This window comes from Procambarus clarkii, chromosome 11 (genome assembly GCF_040958095.1).
Source record: "Procambarus clarkii isolate CNS0578487 chromosome 11, FALCON_Pclarkii_2.0, whole genome shotgun sequence".
NCBI lineage: Eukaryota > Metazoa > Arthropoda > Malacostraca > Decapoda > Cambaridae > Procambarus > Procambarus clarkii.
Window position 1 is genome coordinate 6,966,803 of NC_091160.1, and position 25,764 is coordinate 6,992,566.

Genomic DNA, 25,764 nt, shown 5'->3' on the forward strand with positions numbered 1-25,764 from the left:
ACCAAGCCGCCATTCAAGGACTACCTCTTCGGCGACAAGATCCCACCCTACCGAATTAAGATGGAACGCTTCGACAACAATGTCTGAAGTGTTACCAGTACATGCATCTCGCCAAGGATGTCAGCACAAGGATGTTATAATTGACAAACCGGGATGCATAACACTAGAAGCTATGGACAATCTCCAAAATCTCAAACCAACTGAATCCTATGCTTTTACTAATGGTTCTGTGCAATTAGGCACTGGTAAAACAGGTTGTGGATGTGCAGTATATAAAGGGAATGAAATGATCACGTCTAGTACACAGATTGAACGACTGTGCAGGCACGACAAACCGAGCTACTTGGTAGCTATCTAGCCACAAAGTTCCTTAAGCGCAATGGGGGTGGAGTGATGTATGAGTGTTCTGCAGTCCTTAAATAACCCATCAATTTATGTTTGAAGTAACCAGTATTGTAGCAAATTGTCTACCACTCGATAGTTCCGACTGATGGACTATTACAATAATAACCCCCCCCCTGGTGCAGGAAACTATTTGTGGGAATAAAGGTATCTAAAATTATCGTAAAAATAAACTATATAAATTAATAAATTTTAAATAAATCAATAAATCACTAGTCATTTCCTGCTGTGGGAAAACTATTCTGGGAAAAAAATAGTTGTGGTACTTTGATTACAATGTGCGGCTAGGCAGGCAGAAGGGTTATCAGAGGAACAAAATATTGAAGTTTTTGATTGGATAAAGTACATAAGGCGTTTACCGTTTATACCGATACAATTCATTAAACTATCAACAATTAGTCAACTTAGTGCAGACTAATGAATTTTGCTTGCCTGCACCTTTATTTTGGTTCTTATCTTCACTAACATGCAAGCCGCATGTATTTTATCACGTCTTATTTTTTAATAAGACGTGATAATTTTTTAACAGGGGGCTCTTGCTTGCCAGTCTGTGGGGAAGACTTCTGGAGCTAGATTAATCCCCCCCCCCCTCCCATTTCCCTCCCATCCACGAAGTGGCAAGGAGACAAAGTGGTTGCTGGACACGGTTCTAGCAATCCCCAGAGATAGCATCCTGAAGCTGTCAGCATTGTCACTTTGTATACATAAAAATATCGGCTAACTGCCTCAAATACTGTAAAATAGTGTCCTTCCCACGACAGTAGTCCAGAATAAAGGTTGGCAACAAATGTGTACTACAAAATAGAGCACACCGGACTAAGCCTTCCTGAATCTAAACTTTCTAAGTTAAACCTTTCTTTGTAACCAGGGAGCCAAAATGCAAATCTCATTTATTAGCCAACATTACTCCCACTATGCCTCCTGCTCGTGGTAATTGACGAGGGAGGGAAAGGGGGGGGGGTGCGTACTACCCGATTCACTTATTCTGCAGTTTATTTATTTTTTATTTTTGCCACAATCCTACGACCAATATCTCATTCCCATGTCAAGCATCTACACCTCAAGTGGTAATCTTTGCTATCACTGAACACCATCGTATTACATGTTTCGCGTTTCCCTCTCCTCCCTTGTGCACAATTTCCTCTCCCAGGAACTGCTGCACCTGAAGGCAGCATATCCGCCTACGGCAGTGCTTCAGGCGTTATCAATGCACCCACTTTGCCCAGAACTGCATCAGCCGTGAGCAGATTTGCAGCATCTCTATGGAAAAACGTTACAGGAGTTGCAAAGCTACCTACCAGCGCTGCCTACTATGAAATGAAGCCCACACCGCCGTTTCTGGGACTGCACAGCTAGGAAAGCTGAAACACAGAATGAAGCCAGACAAACCACCGCCACTCCAAAACCGAAGACATTCAACATCCAGGCAGTAGCCTTCCCCGACCTCCCAACAAGGGGCCGCGCTCCACGCAACTTCTGGACGAACACCACCCGCGGCAACAGTCAATCGCAGATCCAGACGACACCGCCCAACCAGGCCAGCGAATCAGACCCGGTCGTCGCCAACATCACCCGCCTTCGATAGCACTGTTGCTGTCTCTCATACATTAAGAAAAAACTGGCAGATATTTTTTTGGTATTTATATACACGAGTTCTGTTGGGATTGAGTACTACAGATGTTGGAGGTAGCATGTTTGGAGCAGATACTTTTATTTATGATCTTTTAAATAGTAATTCATGTACCTGATAATTGTTTTGTTGTTGGTCGAGAATAATACCATGTGGACGAAGATTGTTTCTCTTCAGCCTTCAACCATAAGAGTTGCAACGAGGATTAAACACCTCAGGCAGGGCAACCCGTTCTCGCAAATTCGTAAAGTCAATATTGACTTATTAACTACGTGCATAGGTGATATACTAAACATAATACTCTTAAAAAGATTCATAGAAAACACCGACCTTACCTAACCTTGTTAGTATCTTAAGATAAGCATCTTATTGCTTCGTAATTACAATTATTACTTAACCTATACCTATTATATGTTAGGTAATAATTGTAATTACGAAGCAATAAGATGCTTATCTTAACATACTAAGTAGGTTAATTAAAGTCGGTGTTTTCTATGAATCTTTTTAAGGGTATCTATTATGTTAAGTATGTCACCTATGCACATATTTAATAAGTCATTATTGACTTACTAAATTTGCGAGAACGGGTTGGGCAGGGAGCCTGGGTACGAGACGAGGTGTGAGGATCAAGAGAGCAGGGCACGTCCTGTGGACGGGTGGATGCTTCGCATGCAACAGTAGAATTGTGCTACCACCGTGGCCATGGATACGCCGCTCATTTTAAAAGAGCCGTTTAACACACCAAGATCTCATTGGACCTGTGGCTCAGCCTGCTGGGAGCAAACTTTCAGTACCGGGAGATTAAGGAGGACGACAACAAGAAAGCAGACCTCTTAGTTTCACTGGGTTCGGAAGTGTATAGTATTCTCGGAAATTTGTGTGCACCCGAGCTACTCCACACGAAGACCTATATAGACCTGATTGCCCTGCTTAAACGTCATTATGTAGCGAAACCTTCATATCACAGAAGTTTGATGTATTTCCTGAAGAGGAGGAAAATGTAGCAGGAATCCATACAGGATTTATATGCAGAATTGATGGCTTTTGCTAACCACTACAACTTCGGAGCATAGTTTGACGACCGGGTTATGGACCAGTTCAGTAGTGGAAGATACACATTTCCCTAACCTGGTGGCAGAAAACTTTGATCTACAATCTATGACTTCATGGACAGTTCGAGATGATATTGAACCTGGAAAGTGCTTTTGGAAGCAAGACTTTTACTCAGGAAATTATAGTCGTACAGGGCCAGACCAGATGTAAACACTGTGGATACAATCACAGTAGTAGCAAGTGCAAGTTTAGTGCCTATATATATGCAACTTTTGTACCAAGGAGGGACACAGTGTAGGGAATATCTGAACAGGAACAGCAAGGCCTGGGAGGGGAGACGACCAGGGAATACAGGAAGAAGAGGTAGTGGTACTGTGCTCAAGGCAGTAGAGGAAGGTAAACTGTCTGAAGAAGCTGCAGGTGAGGAAAGCAGACTATATTCGGCGAAAGAAAAGGCATGTTCAGCGAAGTCACAAGTGGTAAATTTGTAATTAATGGGAAGTTAGTTCCCTTGGAACTAGACACTGGTGCTGCAGTGTCAACATTGTCTAGAGTAACAAACTAGGTTGTTGTAGGAATTATCCAGCATGTTCTCTCTCAGACATGGGAGTTTGGGAAGTTGGAGTCACGTTGTAGTGACCTGACTCTGGGAAACGGGGCATCCCCTGGGAATTGGCGGTTGAAATACAAAATGGCTGGCGCCTTTGTCTCATAATAACGTATAATGAATTATTTTACAAAATTCAGTAATTTAGAGAAATTAGTCTTCATTCAAGTTGTATTCATACATATTCAATAGTATTTCTGTTTAAAGTATCAAGAGTATCCTAAATTGTCAGGATAATGAGTAAGTCACCATCAGTGGCATCACTAGCGGGACTAGTCTCAGCCGCGGAACCATTTGGGCGACCTTAGGTCACAAGGGTCAAAGCTCCATATTTTTGGTATTTCTCAAAGGTCAAATAGCCATTTTGTAATCGGAAATAGCTCTTCCCCAAGGTGCCTGTGTAATTACCTTCAGTAAAAGAATCCAACCAGCTGGGTCGTTCAGTACAACATTAGTTGGTCAACTTAAACCCTACGAGTAAACTTAGTATGCCAGGTGTAGGGATACCCATCTGGGCGACTGTGTAGAGCAGAGCAAGGGAAGAGCAGTGTGGAGAAGGCAACGGCTCGGGAAGGTGACCACTCCACCTCGTCCCGAAACCAGCACGACACCAGCTGGTCAGCTATAAGAGGTAGAGTTGCTGTAAGTTTGGTATAGGCAATTAATTCATCTCATGCCTTAAGACGGAGTGTTCAGCCAGGGAGTGCTTTGAATTAGATTTTGTTTTAGTTTTTGAATAAATCAGTAAATTGCCTTTATTAATTTCCATTTTATGTTTTTTATTTATTGTCCTGGACACGTGGCTCCCACGAGGCCGAGTTTCGTTGGGCCGCAGAGCCTAACGCCGATTAAGAATTCAGTATCCCTTTGATAATATTTCCACACTTAACAGATTCATCCATTCATCCCTCCTATTCCAACTAACTGGGGATCAAGCCCCAAGGTTTATTGAGAGCATAATCGATCCAGACCTCTTATTGCTCCCCAGAGTTAATGGTCTGGTGGTGGCAGCGTAAGGAGATTCTAGTGTGCTAGGAGCCTAACTCCACGTCATAACAGCTGTAGAATCTTAGTCGGTCAAAACGGTTAAGACCCGTGGCGTGGGATTCGGCTTGAGTAGTTGCTCTGGGGTCCCTTGGTTTGAAGAGAGTTAAATCAGGATACAGGTGGAGAACAGAGTCTAGTGTCGGCAAAAGTAGGTTATAATGGAAAAGAAATTGCCCAAGATTTTTATGAAATGGATTCACAATTCTAGCCTATGTGGTAAGGATCATGGAAAAAGTGGGAATTTTCTTGGCAAGACCCTTCAGGTGGGGGCAACTAGTGATACCCATCCTAATAATGAAGGGGTAGCAGCACCAGCAAGAGACAGGGAGGCACAGCAAGGGGCAACAGAGTGTAATGGAGATACAGTTAACCCTATAGGTAGTAATTCAGAAGAATGTTTCCCAGAATTAACAGGTAGGGACTCGAGAAAATCAGGAAGAGTCATACGACCGCCCGATAAACTCTACCCCTACAGGTTAAGTCTAATTAAAAGGGGGAGGAATTTTGGGATTGAGTACTACAGATGTTGGAGGTAGCATGTTTAGAGCAGCTGCTCTTGTTTATGATCTTGTAAATAGTAATTCATGTACCTGAGTTTTTTTGTCGTTGGTCGAGAAAAAAAAAACCATGTGGACAAAGATTGTTTCTCTTCAGCCTTCAACCATAAGTTCTTACATTCATGTACAGACACTAGCACGCATTGCATTTCGGGCAAGTCCTTAATTCTATGTTCCACGGAATACGACTGCCAAATCTTTCAACAAACAGGTACCCATTTTACTGTTGGGTAAACAGAGGCTACAGGCAAGGTTTGACACTTAGTAAATCTTCCCCGGCCAGAATACTGTACCAGAAAGCAGTACCAAATAAATATTGTAGAAAATTCTCCGGCCTTCAATATCCGAGGCCATGCTCACCAGATACTACTACACCAATGGCCAGCACCCCATCTATAGACCCCGTCAAGCCTAGAGAAACTACTCCAATACCGGCAAGCACCTGTTCCCCTCACCGATCGTGAGACCTGCAGGTCAACCAGCGCCAGGACGTGACCCAGGAAGGTCAACACCGGCCCCAGACCACTCTTGAACAATGGAAACTACAGATAATGAAACCACAACCTTGGAAGACAACTTCGTTACCGCCTACCTAGTCAACAAACCCTAGAATGAAGATCTCGCGTACCCTATGGATCACATTTGCCTGTCAGGGGGAGTGGACAGCGCTTCAGGGTAGTAGTCCTGAGGTTCTGGGCTCGACCCCCAGTGCAGGCGGAGACAAATGGGCAAAAAGCTTTTCACCCTGAAGCCCCCTGTTACCTAGCAGTAAATAGGTACCCGAGAGAGAGCTGCTATTGGCTGCTTCCTTGGCGTGTGTAACAAAAAAAGAGGCCTGGCCGAGGACTAGGCCGCGGGGACGCTAAGCCCCGAAATCATGATAACCAATATATACCCACGAGGGATAAGACGACATCCCCTCCGGAAGGAAGTATTACCATAAACGTCGACGCAGAATCATTTAAACAAGGGATACATGCGTGAACTGCAGACCTCTCTCAGATTCTTACTCCACAACCCAAGTCACCCAGCCTTGCCAATGACATGTGATAGCATATGTCATGTTCATAGCAAATGGCACCATCCGTTTGTATGGGCTGCGTTTCATACGCCACTTAGGTAAACAGAGCGTACAGGACACCCGCCAAGCTTGGACTCTGCTAGTCATGTATCATAAATATTGAAGTCTGTGATTGATGAAGATTAAGCCACCCAAAAGATGGCAGACATGAATAGTCCGTAAGTGGTGGCCCTTTGGAGCCATTACCAGTATCAATAGCTGATACTGGAGATCTGTGGAGGTGCGACTGCACCCTCCAGAGAGGTCGTGACCTCTGGGTTTGAAGTCAGTAACGAAGCAATGGATTTATATGAAACCTACAACCAAGACTTCCCAAGCAACAAAACCACAGCCCACACTATAACCGAGAAACACGGAGACGGCAGCAAGACTTGCCAGCGTCGTCTACATCGACCTACAAGTTGTGGTGGCCGGCTAGCAACTACCTACTCAGTCCACCAAGCAACCCAAGCAAAAAGTCCAAGTTGTATCAAGACCTACTCCAGCAGTCTGCCAAACCAGAACCAACTGAAGGCAGCCGCCTTCACCGTCCCCTCTTTATAGGGATGGTGACCTAATTTTGCCACTTTGTAATTATATACAGCTAGTGAAACTGAATTGACAGACACTGAATATGCCTTTAAAGAAGCACAGAAGGAACAACTGGATAATCCATTTGAGGAATATAGCTCTGGTACTGATGAAGAGTTTTGTATTCTTGATGATGCACCTGGCACAGGAATAAAGTCTCCATCTGGTGAACCTCAGGTGCGTATCTTGACTCAGGATCCTGTTGTCATTATTGACAACCACTTCACTGTTCCTCTTGGCAAAGTTGATCAACTCAGGGCTCCTAAACACTTTCCTGCTGCATCAATGAAGTATACTCTTCAAGAGTTAACAGTCGTGTGGCACATGTACTTGTGGCACTTGTTTTTAATTAATTAATTAATTAATAACGAGTGTTATTAATTAATAACAATAATTGAATAATACACACACACACACAGTCCTAACATTATTTTAGTCACTAGCACGCATAGCGTTACGGGCAGGTCATAAATCCTAATATTCCCCGGATTACGACCCGCCAAATCTTTTAACAATCAGGTAACCATTTTACGGTTTGGTAAACAGAAGCTACGGTTAAGGATTGGCAGCCAGTAAATCTTCGCCAGCCAGGATACGAACCCAGGCCAAAGCGCTCGCGAAACCCCAGGTGTGTTACCACTCGCCAATTGGTGAAAGCCATATCCGCCTTCGTAAAACCGACGTGGCTATTCTTCAGCTATACACACTTCCCCGTTCACCCAAAGGGTATCTTGTCCTATATCTCTCATTCAGGCTCCCTCCGGACCTCACCCCCTAACAATGTACACACTACTAACTTACCGTTTACTTGAATAATGAAATTTCTCCACCTTAACTGCTTAGGTCTTTACCGCTTTACTGCATCTGACGTTATTGATAACCTGCTACCAAGTACCTTATACTTGCCGCTGTAGTACAGTTAACTCAATCTAATCTTTATCCAGGTGATCCGGACCCCTTCAGGAACAGTAAGTGGTTTATACTTTTTGAAGAAGCTTTAGTAATACGTTCTGAGACATAGTCCATGCTCACGGCTTTTGAAGAAATCTTGGCAAAATATTCCCCCCCTCCCTGGCAAAACCTCCCCGGGCCCCTTGACCAATAGAAATTTTATTTTATTAATTTCTCAAAAAAGTATACATTGTAAATCGTGAACCCAGGATGAACCGATATTTGATGAACTTCGTACATGTTAAACTTTTGTTTTTAATTGAATATACTTTGTTACATGCAGTTTGAAAGTTTCATCCTCACAACGACTGCACGCGCTTATTATCCTTATTCTAAAGGCCCGCTCAATCCCAGAGAGAGTACGGCCAAAGCCGTCAGTCTTGAACATTAAAGAACTTACTCTAGCAGCAAGTTCCACGAAGACGGGATCTAACATGGAGAGGAAACTCCAATACTCATTAGAGTATGATCATTCACACTGTAAAATGCACTAAACTAACCTGTTGAGTCTGGCCCTAGCTTCGGTAAGGGGCGGGCGTGTTGCATCGGCGCTCCAGCAGTTTGGTGTTGTTTGCCCGTTTCGGCTGGTTGGGGGCGGGTGTGTCTCTGCTCGCCTGTGCTGACGTGGCGTTACGATGGGGGTCCCTCTACCCCCAGTCGTCCGGGCTCAGTCTGTGGGACTAGAGTTCTCTGTGCGGGCTGGTTACCCGGAGATTGCCCTGGCTTGTGAAATGCTCTCTGTCCCTGTGTTTGCGATTTATGGGGTCGAGTTGGTAACGGCCCATAGGGCAATTGTGAAGTTTGCAGAGGAGGTGGCGTATCGCGATTTTCTCCGGCGATACGAGGGGGCGGACACTGCCCCTGCCGGATGGTGCGGGCACTGTCACCCTCTCTGATAGAAGTGGTGCACTTACTTACATCAGTGTGCATGGGGCTCCCTTGGAGTTTCCAGAGGCTCTGCTACGGCGGTATTTTGGCCGGTTTGGCGCAGTTGTTAGTGTGAGAGTGAACGTGGTGTCTTCTAGTCCTCTTAAGGGTGTGAGGTCTAACATTCGCACCCTGGGCATGAGGCTCCGGGCGGATATTCCGTCCTCTGTGCGCCTTATGGGGTACAACGTTCGGGTGTTTTACGCCCGTCAGCCGCGGACGTGTTATCGTTGTGGTCTTTTGGGCCATCAGGCTGCTGACTGTTCTGCGCCTGCTGTTGCACCAGTGAATCTCTTCAGTGAGGAGGATTTTCCGCCCCTTCCTGTGGGGGATGATTCGGTGGGTATGGACGTCTCTTCGGCTGAGGAGGTGCCCTCTGTAGCAGCTGTTGCTCCGCCTGTTGCGCCCCCTGTTGTTGCCGCATCTCCTCCGGAGGTTGGGTCCTCGCCTAGTGCTCCAGCTGGTGTCCCTGAGCCTCTTCCGCCTGCCGTTTGCTCAGACCCCTCGTCTTCCGGTTCTTCCTCTGCTGTGTCTGTCCCGGTCCCTGCGCCCTCGCCGTCTGTTCCGGCTGTGCTGGGAGCTGAGGTGGTTCCGGCATTCCCTCCTGTGCCTGGCCTGGTGCCCCGTGTGGTTGAGGAGGCTGCCGTGCTGCGGCGTGCGTCGGTTCGCTCGGTTGGTGCTGCGCGGGTCGCTGAGTCTGCCTCCGGGTCTGATGATGTGCGGCCCGAGCCTAAGCGTTCCCGGCGTTCTTCTGCGTGGGCTGATGTTGGCGAATTCGACGAGTGTCGTCCTTCCGTTGACGGTGGCGTGGCTCCGGATGTGGTGCACACTACGGTGGTGGCGGAGGTACACTTGCCTGAGGATGCCGGTGCCGGCGTTTCGGCCTCAACCTCTGGTCCGGTGTCCGAGGGTCCTGCTTCAGGTGCGTTGCCTGCGTCGGATGGCTCCGGTTCTTCGTAGTGTGCACGTAGTGTAGTTGGTGGTGAGCGGGGTGGTCTGGTGGTGATGTTGAGAAAGGATGCTCGCTCTGGATGTTCTGTGGCCCCTTCCTCGTTACCCGTTTCCTCGGCAGCGGTCTTGCCGCCTCTTCCGTTTCCTGCAGTCCCTTCCGTGTCTCCTGCAGTATCCGTGGAAGTGCTATCGTCTCAGCGTCCGACACCTGCTCCGATGACGAAGGCGTGGCAGGCTCGGCGACCCTCGTCCGCTTCTCCGGTGTCATCTGCTTCCTCGAAGGGCGTGGTTGGCGCTCCCCAGCCTCGTTATGCGACTTGCGTCAGTGACCTTAGGCATTGGCCGATGCCGCCAGATATAGATGTTCCTGAGTTTATGATACCCGCTCGAGCGCGGGGGGTCGCAAACCCTACCGATCTTGAAGATCTAGTCTGGGAAGCTTACAAGGCGAAATATCCTCATGATCTTTTCCCGGAGAAGTACATTTCTCACGAGGTTCCTCGCAAGTGATTTCTGTGTATTTTGTGTTGCCTGGTTGTGGGGTGTGTATGTGAGTGGGTGGGGTGGGTATTGTTTCCCGGTTCCTGCGTGCTCCGGTTTGTATTGTGGGTTTTCTTGTATGGCTAGTGGGGGGGGGGGTGTGCGGTTCCTGTGCGTTTGTGTGTTCGGTTGTGGATGTCGTGTGCGCTTGTTTGTCATATTGTGTGCCCTTCAGGCTGTTGGGGTGTGCTCTTTGTTATGTGTGCATTATGTGTGTGAGGTGTTAGCAGACTTGTTTTGTATGTTTCTCGCCTCTATGTTTCCCTTATGTTTGTATTACGCTGTGTTTATATTTGTGTTATGTTTGTATATGCATTTTTTGTTTTGTGGTCAGCCCTTCTGGCTGGTCTTCTCTTGATTTGTTCCTTTGTCATTGTTCATGTGTGTGCTTTGTACTTTTGTTCTGTTATATTTGTTCTGTTTTATTGTACATTATACGCATGCTTGCATGTAAAAATAAAAAAAAAAAAAAAAAAAAAAAAAAAAAAACTAACCTGTTGCCCATGGTGTGCCGGCTATCACCACCCCAAGTAAATTCCTTGCCTGTTTGTGCATCCTGGAGATAATTCTGCACAGCCCAGGTGAAATCTTATGTTGCAGATGCAACACTTGACGCCTACAATACGTCTTCCCAGTACACCCGAACACTCGCCACACCTCTCCATTGTCTGATGTATTGCATTTGTGCTTCACTGTATGGATCACTTGTTGATGTCAGTCATATTACTCTTTATAAAATTATACGTATATTTGTACACCTCGCTTCCTTGACACACTCGTTACTGCGTCCGTCCCCTGTAGTGCGAGACTGAACACTGAGAGCCAGCTGCTTCCCTCCCCGACTGTATACACACTTGTCCACCAATCACCAGAATTCAAGTTATTCCACCAGCCAATAGCAACTTGCCATATCAACCACCAGCGAATCGGATTTCAGTTCATACCCAGTCCAAATTACAGACGTCGTCTTCCAACAATAACAAACACTCAATAGCGTAGGACTGTTGTTTCAGCCGTTATCATTTTCCATTAAAAAAAATACTTTTTACTCACGAAAGTATTTTAAAAATCTTATGTCACTATGCATGTATTTGCAATTGTAAATGAACATAATACATACACTATGTATGTATTTTAAAACTGCAAATGAGCATCATACATTAGTAGGCTCAGCAGCGAGTATCGGTGTTGCTATTGTAACTTTGTTTTGTTTAGAATAATATACGAAAGTTTTGTTCTTCAATAATTATGTATACCCCATACTGATCTTGTGGACGGTATTGGACCCCATACCCATCCTGTGCATATTATTGGACCCCCCTCCCATACCCACTCTGTGGATAGTATTGAACCCCATACCCACTCTGTAGACAGCATTGGACCCCATACCCACTCTGTAAACAGCACTGGACCCCATACCCACTCTGTGGATAGCATTGGACCCCATACCCATTCTGTGGATAGCATTGGATCCCATACCCACTCTGTAGACAGCATTGAACCCCATACCCACTCTGTAGACAGCATTGAACCCTATACCCACTCTGTGGACAGCATTGTACCCCATACCCACTCTGTGGACAACATTGTACCCCATACCCACTCTGTAGACAGCATTGTACCCCATACCCACTCTGTGGACAGCATTGTACCCCATACCCACTCTGTGGACAGCATTGTACCCCCATACCCACTCTGTAGACAGCATTGGACCCCCATACCCACTCTGTAGACAGCATTGAACCCCATACCCACTCTGTGGACAGCATTGTACCCCATACCTACTCTGTAGACAGCATTGGACCCCATACCCACTCTGTAGACAGCATTGAACCCCATATCCACTCTGTGGACAGAATTGGACCCCATAGGTGGTAGTGGAATGGTTACTGCCACACTTACTATCTACAGTTAGCAAACTGTGAATATTGGGCTAAAATTCCTCCTAGTGGATCATTGTGAATGAAATATTTGCACAGTTGCTGTAAATTTGTTTTAAATCTGTTTCTAAATTCACGTATTTTTTCGCACTCCATGACATAGTGACGGAGAGTGTGTGAATATTTTGCGTGATTTGATAAAATGCTATGCCCAAGATTACCATCCAAGTGCCGGCGGGGAAGTGGTTCAAATAGCTTCGGCTATCACTTCCTTATGTCCGGTCGTGATGGTCAAGTGGATTAAGGCATCCTGTAGATACCAGTTGCGTTGCTCCTGGCAGTATGGGTTCGAGTCACTTCTGGGGTGTGAGTTTTCAGTCATATATATATATATGACTGTCATATATCTACGTTAATTTTAACTCTAATAAAAAAAAATTGACCTCATACATAATGAAATGGGTAGATTTATCATTTCATAAGAAAAAAATTAGAGAAAATATATTAATTCATGAAAACTTGGCTTATTAGGCAAATCGGGCCTTGCATAGTAGGCTGAGAAGTGCGTTCTAGCTACTAGGTACGACATATATATATATATATATATATATATATATATATATATATATATATATATATATATATATATATATATATATATATATAAGGCACAACTCTCCTAAACACGAGAGTGAAGTGTACAACTTTAGAACACTTTCCCACCAGGAGACTCGAACCCAACCAGCACAGAAGCCTTCCAGCAACTGGCATAACAGGTACGCCTTAACCCGCTCCACCACCAGCTCAGACCCCTAAAAGAGATGGTAATTTCGGAGTATTTAAATACACCAAAGATCACCACCTCCCAAGAGCACTAGAGCAAGTGAGGGGTCATTTAGACGTTAATTTCATCAATATATATATTTCATCAATGTATATATATATATATATATATATATATATATATATATATATATATATATATATATATATATATATATATATATATATATATACATATATATATATATATATAATGTATATAAAGGCACAACTCTCCTAAACACGAGAGTGAAGTATACAACTTTAGAACACTTTCCCACCAGGAGACTCGAACCCTAGCCAGCACAGAAGCCTTCCAGCGACTGGCATAACAGGTACGCCTTAACCCTCTCCACCACCTGCTCAGACCCTTAAAAGAGATGGTAATTTCGGAGTATTTAAATACACCAAAGATCAACACCTCACTTGCTCTAGTGCTCTTGGGAGGTGTTGATCTTTGGTGTATTTAAATACTCCGAAATTACCATCTCTTTTAAGGGTCTGAGCACGTGGTGGAGAGGGTTAAGGCGTACCTGTTATGCCAGGTGCTGGAAGGCTTCTGTGCTGGCTAGGGTTCGAGTCTCCTGGTGGGAAAGTGTTCTAAAGTTGTATATATATATATATATATATATATATATATATATATATATATATATATATATATATATATATATATATATATATATATATATATGTCGTACCTAGTAGCCAGAACGCACTTCTCAGCCTACTAGGCAAGGCCCGATTTGCCTAATAAGCCAAGTTTTCATTAATTAATTGTTTTTCGACTACCTAACCTAACCTAACTTTTTCGGCTACCTAACCTAACCTAACCTATAAAGATAGGTTAGGTGGGGTTGGTTAGGTTCGGTCATATATATACGTTAATTTTAACTCCAATAAAAAAAAAGACCTCAAACATAATGAAATGGGTAGCTTTATCATTTCATAAGAAAAAAAATAGAGAAAATATATTAATTCAGGAAAACTTGGCTTACTAGGCAAATCGGGCCTTGCATAGTAGGCTGAGAAGTGCGTTCTGGCTACTAGGTACGACATATATATATATATATATATATATATATATATATATATATATATATGTCGTACCTAGTAGCCAGAACGCACTTCTCAGCCTACTATGCAAGGCCCGATTTGCCTAGTAAGCCAAGTTTTCCTGAATTAATATATTTTCTCTATTTTTTTTCTTATGAAATGATAAAGCTACCCATTTCATTATGTTTGAGGTCTTTTTTTTTATTGGAGTTAAAATTAACGTATATATATGACCGAACCTAACCAACCCCACCTAACCTATCTTTATAGGTTAGGTTAGGTTAGGTAGCCGAAAAAGTTAGGTTAGGTTAGGTAGTCGAAAAACAATTAATTAATGAAAACTTGGCTTATTAGGCAAATCGGGCCTTGCCTAGTAGGCTGAGAAGTGCGTTCTGGCTACTAGGTACGACATATATATATATATATATATATATATATATATATATATATATATATATATATATATATATATATATATATATATATATATATATATATATATATATATATATTGGTGTATACTGGCAGCAGGTTTTCTTTCAAACATGTTTCATTGAATATGACCGCATATTCTGTATTTATTATTTTCTGGTTTAGGGCTTCTATCCCTCTATTTTCTTAGCATCAGGGCTTAATTGAAATAGGAGTTCTCCAAAACTCATTTTCGTACTTTTAAGGTGAAGAAAAGAAGTGATTTACTATAGAGTGTATTACACTTATTTGTATAATTTGCACGACGTTTCGAACCTCCATGGTTCATTCTCAAGTGAACAGATCTTACAATACTAGTTGATTTTATACCCGCATTAGGTCAGGTGATAATACAATGAAGGTGAAAACATGGGGGGATACATAAGGGATAAACATAGGGGCTGCAGAAGGCTTATTGGCCCATACGAGGCATCTCCTATCTAAACACAAAGATTAATCCAGTGTAATTGGCCTGTTATGTTGGACATTGTCTTCTGTGTTGGCATCGATATGTTCTTGTCTTGTCCTTACTCTCATGGTGGGTAGAGTAAATAGTTCCGTGATTTGGGTGTTCATGGTAGGTCGCTCTATTCTTATTTGAATTGCCTCAAGAATTTGTAATCTTCTTGAATCTTGGGTTTTGTCTATTATGCAAGTATTCTTGTTCAACATTTCTCTTGTTAGAGTAATGTCATGGGCTTGTCTCATGTGATTCCTAGGGGCACCAGATTGAAGATGGCATGTCAAACGCCTCGTCAGCTTGGTCGACGTCATACCTATGTACTTACATTGAAGGTTACATCCTTCGTGGGGGCAAGTGTACATGTATACAACGCTTGACTGCTGTACAGGGTTCTCCGTCGGCTTCGGGCTGTTTTTGATAAGGAGTTCGGAAGTCTTCTTGGTTTTGTAGAATATTATCAGGTTTATGTTTTGGTTAGGAGTAGTGCTTTTTACTCCTTTACGGATTATTTCTTTCATTATTCTTTCCTCTTTTATATGTTCACTGTGCATGGTTGATTTGTAATATAATTTTATTGGGGGTGTTGTGGTTTCTGTTCTAGGTTCTGAATTATACCAACGGTCCAAGTGTCTTCTTATAGCAGCGTTTATTTCCGCGTTGCTATATCCGTTGTTCACCAATACCTGAGTTACTCTTTCAAACTCTCTACTCACGTTGCTCCATTCAGAGCAGTGGGTAAGCGCTCGACGAATATAAGCATTGAGAACACTGGCTTTGTATCTTTGGGGGCACTCACTTCTACCGTTCAGGCATAATACTATGTTGGTGGGCTTGGTATATACGTTGGTGCTTAAAGAGGTTCCTGTTTTTGTTATTAGTACATCCAAGAATGGCAGACTGTTATTTTCACTATTTTCATGTGTAAATCGGAGTACTGACGCTCTCTCTAGGTGTCTTTTTAGGTCAATTAGTTCATCTGAGTCTTTTACTATTACGAATATGTCATCTACATAACGGCAGTATACAGTTGGTTTTTGTCTGCTACTGAAGACCCTATCTTCGATGGTTCCCATATAAAAATTAGCAAATAAAACTCCTAAGGGGGAGCCCATTGCTACTCCGTCTATTTGTAAATACATGTCTCCTTGTGGACTGATGAAAGGGGCTTCCTTTGTACATGCTTCGAGAAGACTTTTCAAGTGTGGCTCAGGTATGTCTAATTTGGGGGTGCTCTCGTCTCTGTATACTCTGTCCAGTATCATTCCTATGGTTGTGTCGACTGGGACGTTGGTAAAAAGGGATTCAACGTCCAGGGAAGCGATGATTCCATCGGGCTGGGTAGATTTGATCAATTCTAGGAAATCTGCTGATGATTGTAGACTAAACTTACTTGGAGTGTATGGAGTTAGGAGTTCATTGAGTTTCTTCTTTTGTATTTACACTCTATAGTAAATCACTTCTTTTCTTCACCTTAAAAGTACGAAAATGAGTTTTGGAGAACTCCTATTTCAATTAAGCCCTGATGCTAAGAAAATAGTTAGAGGGATAGAAGCCCTAAACCAGAAAATATATATATATATATATATATATATATATATATATATATATATATATATATATATATATATATATATATATATATATATATATATATATATATATATATATGAATGAAAACTCACACCCCAGAAGTGACTCGAACCCATACTCCCAGAAGCAACGCAACTGGTAGCTACAGGGCGCCTTAATCCGCTTGACCATCACGGCCGTCAAAAGGAAGAATAGCCTCGGCTATCACTTCCTTTTGACGGCCGTGATGGTCAAGCGGATTAAGGCGCCCTGTAGCTACCAGTTGCGTTGCTTCTGGGAGTATGGGTTCGAGTCACTTCTGGGGTGTGAGTTTTCATTCGCATATAGTCCTGGGGACCATTCAGGCTTGTTTGCATTTGTGTTCCTCACGTGTGCCCCAAAGAATGAGGTGATTTGGTGAAATGCTATGCCCAAGATTACCATCCGAGTTGCCGTCGGGGAAGTGGCTCAAATAGCCTCGGCTATCACTTCCTTTTGACGGCCGTGATGGTCAAGCGGATTAAGGCGCCCTGTAGCTACCAGTTGCGTTGCTTCTGGGAGTATGGGTTCGAGTCACTTCTGGGGTGTGAGTTTTCATTCGCATATAGTCCTGGGGACCATTCAGGCTTGTTCGCATTTGTGTTCCTCACGTGTGCCCCAAAGAATGAGGTGATTTGGTGAAATGCTATGCCCAAGATTACCATCCGAGTTGCCGTCGGGGAAGTGGCTCAAATAGCCTCGGCTATCACTTCCTTTTGACGGCCGTGATGGTCAAGCGGATTAAGGCGCCCTGTAGCTACCAGTTGCGTTGCTTCTGGGAGTATGGGTTCGAGTCACTTCTGGGGTGTGAGTTTTCATTCGCATATAGTCCTGGGGACCATTCAGGCTTGTTCGCATTTGTGTTCCTCACGTGTGCCCCAAAGAATGAGGTGATTTGGTGAAATGCTATGCCCAAGATTACCATCCGAGTTGCCGTCGGGGAAGTGGCTCAAATAGCCTCGGCTATCACTTCCTTTTGACGGCCGTGATGGTCAAGCGGATTAAGGCGCCCTGTAGCTACCAGTTGCGTTGCTTCTGGGAGTATGGGTTCGAGTCACTTCTGGGGTGTGAGTTTTCATTCGCATATAGTCCTGGGGACCATTCAGGCTTGTTCGCATTTGTGTTCCTCACGTGTGCCCCAAAGAATGAGGTGATTTGGTGAAATGCTATGCCCAAGATTACCATCCGAGTTGCCGTCGGGGAAGTGGCTCAAATAGCCTCGGCTATCACTTCCTTTTGACGGCCGTGATGGTCAAGCGGATTAAGGCGCCCTGTAGCTACCAGTTGCGTTGCTTCTGGGAGTATGGGTTCGAGTCACTTCTGGGGTGTGAGTTTTCATTCGCATATAGTCCTGGGGACCATTCAGGCTTGTTCGCATTTGTGTTCCTCACGTGTGCCCCAAAGAATGAGGTGATTTGGTGAAATGCTATGCCCAAGATTACCATCCGAGTTGCCGTCGGGGAAGTGGCTCAAATAGCCTCGGCTATCACTTCCTTTTGACGGCCGTGATGGTCAAGCGGATTAAGGCGCCCTGTAGCTACCAGTTGCGTTGCTTCTGGGAGTATGGGTTCGAGTCACTTCTGGGGTGTGAGTTTTCATTCGCATATAGTCCTGGGGACCATTCAGGCTTGTTCGCATTTGTGTTCCTCACGTGTGCCCCAAAGAATGAGGTGATTTGGTGAAATGCTATGCCCAAGATTACCATCCGAGTTGCCGTCGGGGAAGTGGCTCAAATAGCCTCGGCTATCACTTCCTTTTGACGGCCGTGATGGTCAAGCGGATTAAGGCGCCCTGTAGCTACCAGTTGCGTTGCTTCTGGGAGTATGGGTTCGAGTCACTTCTGGGGTGTGAGTTTTCATTCGCATATAGTCCTGGGGACCATTCAGGCTTGTTCGCATTTGTGTTCCTCACGTGTGCCCCAAAGAATGAGGTGATTTGGTGAAATGCTATGCCCAAGATTACCATCCGAGTTGCCGTCGGGGAAGTGGCTCAAATAGCCTCGGCTATCACTTCCTTTTGACGGCCGTGATGGTCAAGCGGATTAAGGCGCCCTGTAGCTACCAGTTGCGTTGCTTCTGGGAGTATGGGTTCGAGTCACTTCTGGGGTGTGAGTTTTCATTCGCATATAGTCCTGGGGACCATTCAGGCTTGTTCGCATTTGTGTTCCTCACGTGTGCCCCAAAGAATGAGGTGATTTGGTGAAATGCTATGCCCAAGATTACCATCCGAGTTGCCGTCGGGGAAGTGGCTCAAATAGCCTCGGCTATCACTTCCTTTTGACGGCCGTGATGGTCAAGCGGATTAAGGCGCCCTGTAGCTACCAGTTGCGTTGCTTCTGGGAGTATGGGTTCGAGTCACTTCTGGGGTGTGAGTTTTCATTCGCATATAGTCCTGGGGACCATTCAGGCTTGTTCGCATTTGTGTTCCTCACGTGTGCCCCAAAGAATGAGGTGATTTGGTGAAATGCTATGCCCAAGATTACCATCCGAGTTGCCGTCGGGGAAGTGGCTCAAATAGCCTCGGCTATCACTTCCTTTTGACGGCCGTGATGGTCAAGCGGATTAAGGCGCCCTGTAGCTACCAGTTGCGTTGCTTCTGGGAGTATGGGTTCGAGTCACTTCTGGGGTGTGAGTTTTCATTCGCATATAGTCCTGGGGACCATTCAGGCTTGTTCGCACATATATATATATATATATATATATATATATATATATATATATATATATACAAGGGGTTGTATATATAATGTGCTACAAGGGGTTGGGGTGGGTCTTGTCCAACCCCTTCCCGTCGAGGGTTAACAACACACAGGCCTAACGGGCTGACAGCTATAGCACAGGGCAATTTGCCAGGTGTTCAGAGGAGAGGGCCGAGTAAGGGAGAATGAAGGGTAATGACTCGAGGGCACTTTATACAATGATCTGGGGAGTAGGGGTGTGGAAACCAGCACCCACACTAGGATGTTGGTATCATTCCCTGCTTGTCTCAGAAATTGATGCATCTTGGATACACATTTATTTCTGAGATCAAGCAAAACACATGGAGAATTTTTTTCCTTAATAAATGAAAGTAGTAAACATATCTTGCATTTATCATCAAGAAAATAACACTTATAAACAAATAAGCATGACATAATTGAACGTGAAATAACTAAGTAATACCTGTGGAGTAAAATTCAGTAGCATAATGCACAAATAAACAAATTATACAGGATGGCTTGACCATAATGAACAGAGAGTACAGAGGCTATGAAGAAGCCTCTAATTTAAATTGGTGTGCAAAATTAAAGGTGTAAACTTGTGTATAAAACATAGACTAATCAAACAGTATTGCTTGTAGATAATAGGCTATGCAGGACTCAATAATTAAAAATAGGTGTACATTTGTTTCTGCACAATGGGAGAGGTCCAAGAAAATACTAAGGCCATGTGAGGGGATCAAACTCACATCCTTGGAGTTTAATTGTGAATATGTTACATGCAAGATTATGGTGCACTGTACTATATGGACACAGGCTTATGGGGTGCTGCACTACTTGCACACTAAATGAAACTTCATTATTTCCTTACTTGTAAAAAGCCAGTTATACTAGTTTAATATATCCTGTTTCCATTAAACAGTCCCCACACAATCCTGTATCCAAATATTACAGCACCTCATAGGTCTGCATTTAACATCTTCACATGCTCTGCCCAAAATGCTTTTGTGTTAATGACTTTGCAAGAATGTAATGCTCAAACTATCACAACCCAATGTACCTTCTTGTATATAAATAAATAAATTCAAATTTAAGTTACTCCTCAAAAAACTTCAGCATATCTAATATACTGCAGTCTGAATTTTAAAATTACACAGAACATGAGAAAAATCAGTTGGAGCTATAAGAAGGATTCTAACCCGCTCACTGGGTACTCCCAAGCACGCACCCTAGACCACTACAAGTACAGTAATTACCTAAGTGTAGTTATAGGATAAGAGCTACGCTTGTGGTGTCCCGTCTTCCCAACACTCTTGGTCATATAACACTGAAATTACTGACGGTTTTGGCCTCCACCACCTTCTCACCTAACTTTTTCCAACCGTCTACCAATCTGTTTACAGAGTGGTTCTCTATGTGCGGTTTTAGGTACTCCTGAGCACGTGCCGTAGACCACTACAAGTGTGAGGGTTCTGGGTACTCCCGAGCACACGCCCTAGACCACTACAAGTGTGTGGGTTCTGGGTACTCTTGAGCACTCGCCGTAGACCAGTACAAGTATTCACCTAGTTGTGCTTGCAGGGGTTGAGTTTTGCTCTTTCGGCCTGCCTCTCAACTGTCAATCAACTGTTACTAACTACTACTTTTTGTTTTTTACACACACACACACACCCAGGAAGCAGCCCGTAACAGCTGTAACTCCCAGGTACCTATTTACTGCTAGGTAACAGGGACATCAGGGTAAAAGAAACTCTGCCCATTGTTTCTCGCCGGCACCGGGAATCAAATCCGGGCCACAGGATTACATGTCCACCGTGCTATCCACACACCTACCGGCACCCCAGAACCCACAAGAGTGAGGGTTCTGGGTACTCCCGAGCATGCGTCCTAGACCACTACAAACGTGTGGGTTCTGGGTACTCCCGAGCACGCGCCCTAAACCACTACAATTGTGCGGGTTCTGGGTACTCCCGAGCACGCGCCCTAAACACTACAATTGTGTGGGTTCTGGGTACTCCTGAGCACGTGCCCTAAACCACTACAATTGTGTGGGTTCTGGGTACGGCCGAGCACGCGCCCTAGACCACTACAAGTGTGCGGGTTCTGGGTACTCCTGAACCTCCTTCTGTGTAAAATGGCAAAAAATAACAACATTTATAATACTGTAATTGGTTTTTATTTATGATATACAATTTAATAGAATGCATGAACCGTTAAATATGACAGGGTGATTAATATTTTATATCCTGCCTTTCAAGAATTATATCTAGCACTGTAAATCCTCTTCTTGCTTAGCAGTACCATATACAGTATTTTTTTCAGCACTAAATGCAGAGGCAGTCCAGTGCCCAGGTGCCACAGTATATCCAAAATGCTCCCATTTTTAACCCTTTCACTGAAAAAACATTTTCCAACACTATATTATTCAACTTTTCTCCAAGTGCACCCACCCCCCTCCCATAAAAAGAATAACAAATACTGTAACAGTGCTCAGTGATCAAATCCTCAGGACTTCAACTCCTCATATTGGGCACTGAGCCCAATATGTGCTGCCATCTGTTGACAACACTCAAACATGAATCCCTTTCTCTCTCTAGGATAATAATGTCTTCTTCTTGTTCATGACTAAGTCACCCTTATAAAACAAAACAGCTTCCATATACTGTGTACATGGAAATATATTATATATTATATATATATATATATATATATATATATATATATATATATATATATATATATATATATATATATATGTGTATATCACGAAAATAAACACGTGATTAAGAATGTGACAATGTCAGACCACGGAGGAAAAATGAAACAGGAAATTTCCTTAAGTACTTTCGTATATTAAATACATCTTCAGAAGGTCATTTTACAGATCGAGTGATGGGTATAAATAGGCAGGAAGGAGTGGTGAAGTAAGGTGAGGTACAATACTTGGACAACGCAGACGGCCCATTGGCCCATCAGATGCACCCAATTGACACATCCGATGTAGCCCAATGGCCCATCTGATACAGCAGACATACAAGCATAATATATAGGTAATTATAACTTAAAGAAGTAAATATATACAATAAATTAGTGAGACAAATGTTTTTCAATGATTCTACTTAAATCGCCCTTTAGCTGATCTATTAGAAATGGATCTAAGTTATATAGACCACTGCTAATATTCAAATTACTTTCTTTGGTGATCTGTATCAAAGCAGATTCAATTATGTTTCTGTTATAGGTGCTTTTACAATTTGTTATTGAAGAAGCACTCTCCCAATCAATTTGGTGAGCTTTTTCTGACAAATGCACAAACAAAGCATTAGACAATTGGCCATGTCTTACAGAGTATTTATGTTGCGATATTCTACATTTTAAATCTTTAGATGTTTGCCCGACATAGAACTTATTACATTCCTTACAAGGTATTTTATAAATGACGCAATTATCACTACGAGGGCTGTTCCTTACTAATAGCTTACCAACAGTGTTTTCGCAGCTAAACATTACATCTATATTAAAAAGTTTCAAGGCCTTGACAATATTCTCAAACCCAGAGAAATATGGTAAACATAACACATTCTTTGGGCGAATCCTTTCACTGCATACATTATTATAATATGTACGACGAGCTTTGTTACGACAAACTTCCAAAAAATTCAGTGGGTAACAAAGCTTAAGACCAATCGAATCAATATTCTTAAATTCTTCATCTAAGAATTCTGGACTCACAACTCGAAGAGCTCTTAGATACATTGAAGAAAAAATTGACTTTTTTACATTGTATTTATGCCCTGAAAAATAATGAACATAAGATAAATTGTTCGTAGGTTTTCTGTAAACACTAAACTTTAATGAAGAGTTTTCCCTATGAATAAGCACATCTAAGAATGGCAAACATTTATCAATTTCAGTCTCCATAGTAAATTTTATGGAGGTGACTTGGTCATTAAGTTTGGCTACAAATTCGTCTGTGTTTACATCTGAAGGCCAAATACACAAGATATCATCAACATATCTAAACCAAGGAATGATTCCAGGAGTTATTTTTGAAACAAATTTCTTTTCAAAGAATTCCATGTACAGGTTTGAGAGCAATGGCGATAGAGGATTCCCCACTGCCATTCCAAAAGTCTGTAAATAATACTCATTATTAAAGGTAAATTTACATTCTTTAATGCACAACTTAACAAGACTGACAATAATATCGGCAGAAAGAGGTAAGTCATGGCTCATTAGTTCACGAGCAAGATAATCGAGAATATCATCGACCGGTACCTTTGTGAACAAGGAACAAACGTCAAAACTGATTAACTTTACATCAGGAGTGACAGGAACACTATTCAATTTGTTAACTAAATCAAGAGAATTTGTCAAATGAGAAGAGGAGATAGTTCCTAACAAAGGGGACAAGATTTTGGTAAGCCATTTGGAGAGTTTGTAAGAAATGGATCCCACAGAACTGATGATAGGTCTCATGGGATTGTTAGGGATTCATTACATTCAACGCTGGTTTTCTGGGGGGAGCCCCGTCGGCTCCCCGGAGCTAACTACCCACAGAGGAAGGTCAAAGGGACAGAACCGGGAGGCTGACACCACGCACCCCCCAAGGAGGCGAGACAACCGGCAGCAAACGCCAACCCAAGGCGCCACAGCCCCGAAAATCCCGGGAACAACACGAGAACCACGAGCAGCAAGGCCACGTCGCCCAGACGGCAGCGAGAGCAGCGAAGCCACGAACGCCACAGGCATGAGGGAAGAACACAGGCAGCTTAGCCGCAAGAACACGGCTGACCACCCGGGACACTATCACCCGCGAACCGGGAAGAACAGAACCGGATCAACGCAAAACGCGCTCCGGACCCAAACGCCGTGGCACGCAAACAACAGCGGAGGGCCGCCACTGAACACAAAAACGACACCCCCCCGGCCCGACCAATGAAGCACCAACAAACCCTGGACCCCTCCAGAATGCAGCAGCCCCACCCCGCGCCAGAAAAGATGGAGACTACTGCCACCAAACAACCAAAACGCTAAAACCGAAGGGGCACTACCAACCGAGGAGAAGACAGAGCACGGTGACCAGAGACCAGGATGGTGCAAGCGGCGCACGAACAGGCCGGAGGTGAAACGACGCACAAGACAGCTGACTAACGGTGCAGAAGCAACACCAAGACCGAAAGCAAGCTGAAGCGGCTCCGCCCGCGCCGCACGAAAAGAGGCGACAGTATGCGGCAAGATGACGGCCCCCAACCCCCACCAGAAAACCAAGCCGAGAGTAAACCAAGCCAACAAGAGTAACCACCTAAGAAGGGACAGGAAAAGGAAGGACCGCCAAAATACCCCATACTGCCGCCAAGAGAAGCACGCAGGTGGGACACCTACCACGAAGCCACCCGACCACCAACCGGAGGCGAGACCGCGAGGCAGAACATAAGCAGCCCCGACAAGGCCTCTCCGAGCCCAGGAAACAGGCGGAGCCGCGGGAAGATCTCGGGCGCAACCACCGAAACCCAGGCGGTACAAGGAGATGGAACGTCTGCCGAACAGAAAATCTCCCCAAAGCATGCAAGCCCGGCAGGAGTTCAGAAACGACGGGTCCGACGTGAGACATCGCAAGACCCCCCCCAAAAAAAAAACAACCAGCAGGGCAAGCTAGGAAACCAAAGAAGGCGGAAGGGTCGCCGCCAGAACAGTACCCGAACCAAGGGGTACGAACAACTGCAATAGACCGAGACAAAGAAGCACATCACAGGACACAGGCTGACCAACACCTAAGAACACACGCAGAATATCCCTGCTGCAGAGGAGGCAGGAAGAAAGAGCAGAAGCACAAAAACCCCAGGAGAACAACCAGGGGTGGACAATCAGGCAGGGACAGAAAAACCCCCACGCAATCCCCAGGCACAAAACGGCAGCAAAGTGCCACTCCACAACCGGACACAAGAACAAGGACACGCCACCGTGAAACACGGTACCAATGCACACGTGCAGCAGCAGCAACAGGCACCACTGCAACATGCAACATGTAAATAGCAACTCCCTTCTGCAAAGGCAGAGAACGGAGCATGCAGACCCCAGACAGGGCCAACGGAGACACAACAAAACCCTGCAGGCCCAGAAACCTGCACCAGGCGACCGACGGCGGAGAAAACCTCGCTCGATACCTGCTGGATGAGGTACTGGGACCTCTTTCACACCTCAAGCCCGGCCCAAGGCCAGGCTAGAACGGCCAGAGGGTGGCCCACCAGGCAGCTGCTAGGAGCAGTCCACCGGCCCACATACCCCTACAACCAGGACGGGCCGGAACTGCCATACAAAAACAGGCTAGTGCGCCCTGGAAGTCCACAGACGAACCAGCAAGAAAGCTTATGCTCGCAAGTAGGTCGTGTAACAAGCACAGACCTCTGATGGTAATACAGTGTTCCCCAAAAGTGCCAATAGCACCAC

At 44.3% G+C, this 25,764-nt stretch overlaps 1 long non-coding RNA gene across 1 annotated transcript in view; it reads right to left on the reverse strand.

Annotated features, from left to right (window-relative positions):
- LOC138363782 (uncharacterized) overlaps positions 1-10,980 on the reverse strand; it is an 86,221-nt gene extending 75,241 nt beyond the window's left edge. The window contains exon 1 of the long non-coding RNA XR_011228117.1: positions 10,811-10,980. This is a non-coding gene — a long non-coding RNA (uncharacterized lncRNA). The remainder of the gene's footprint in view (positions 1-10,810) is intronic.
- Between the last annotated feature and the right edge of the window lie 14,784 nt (positions 10,981-25,764).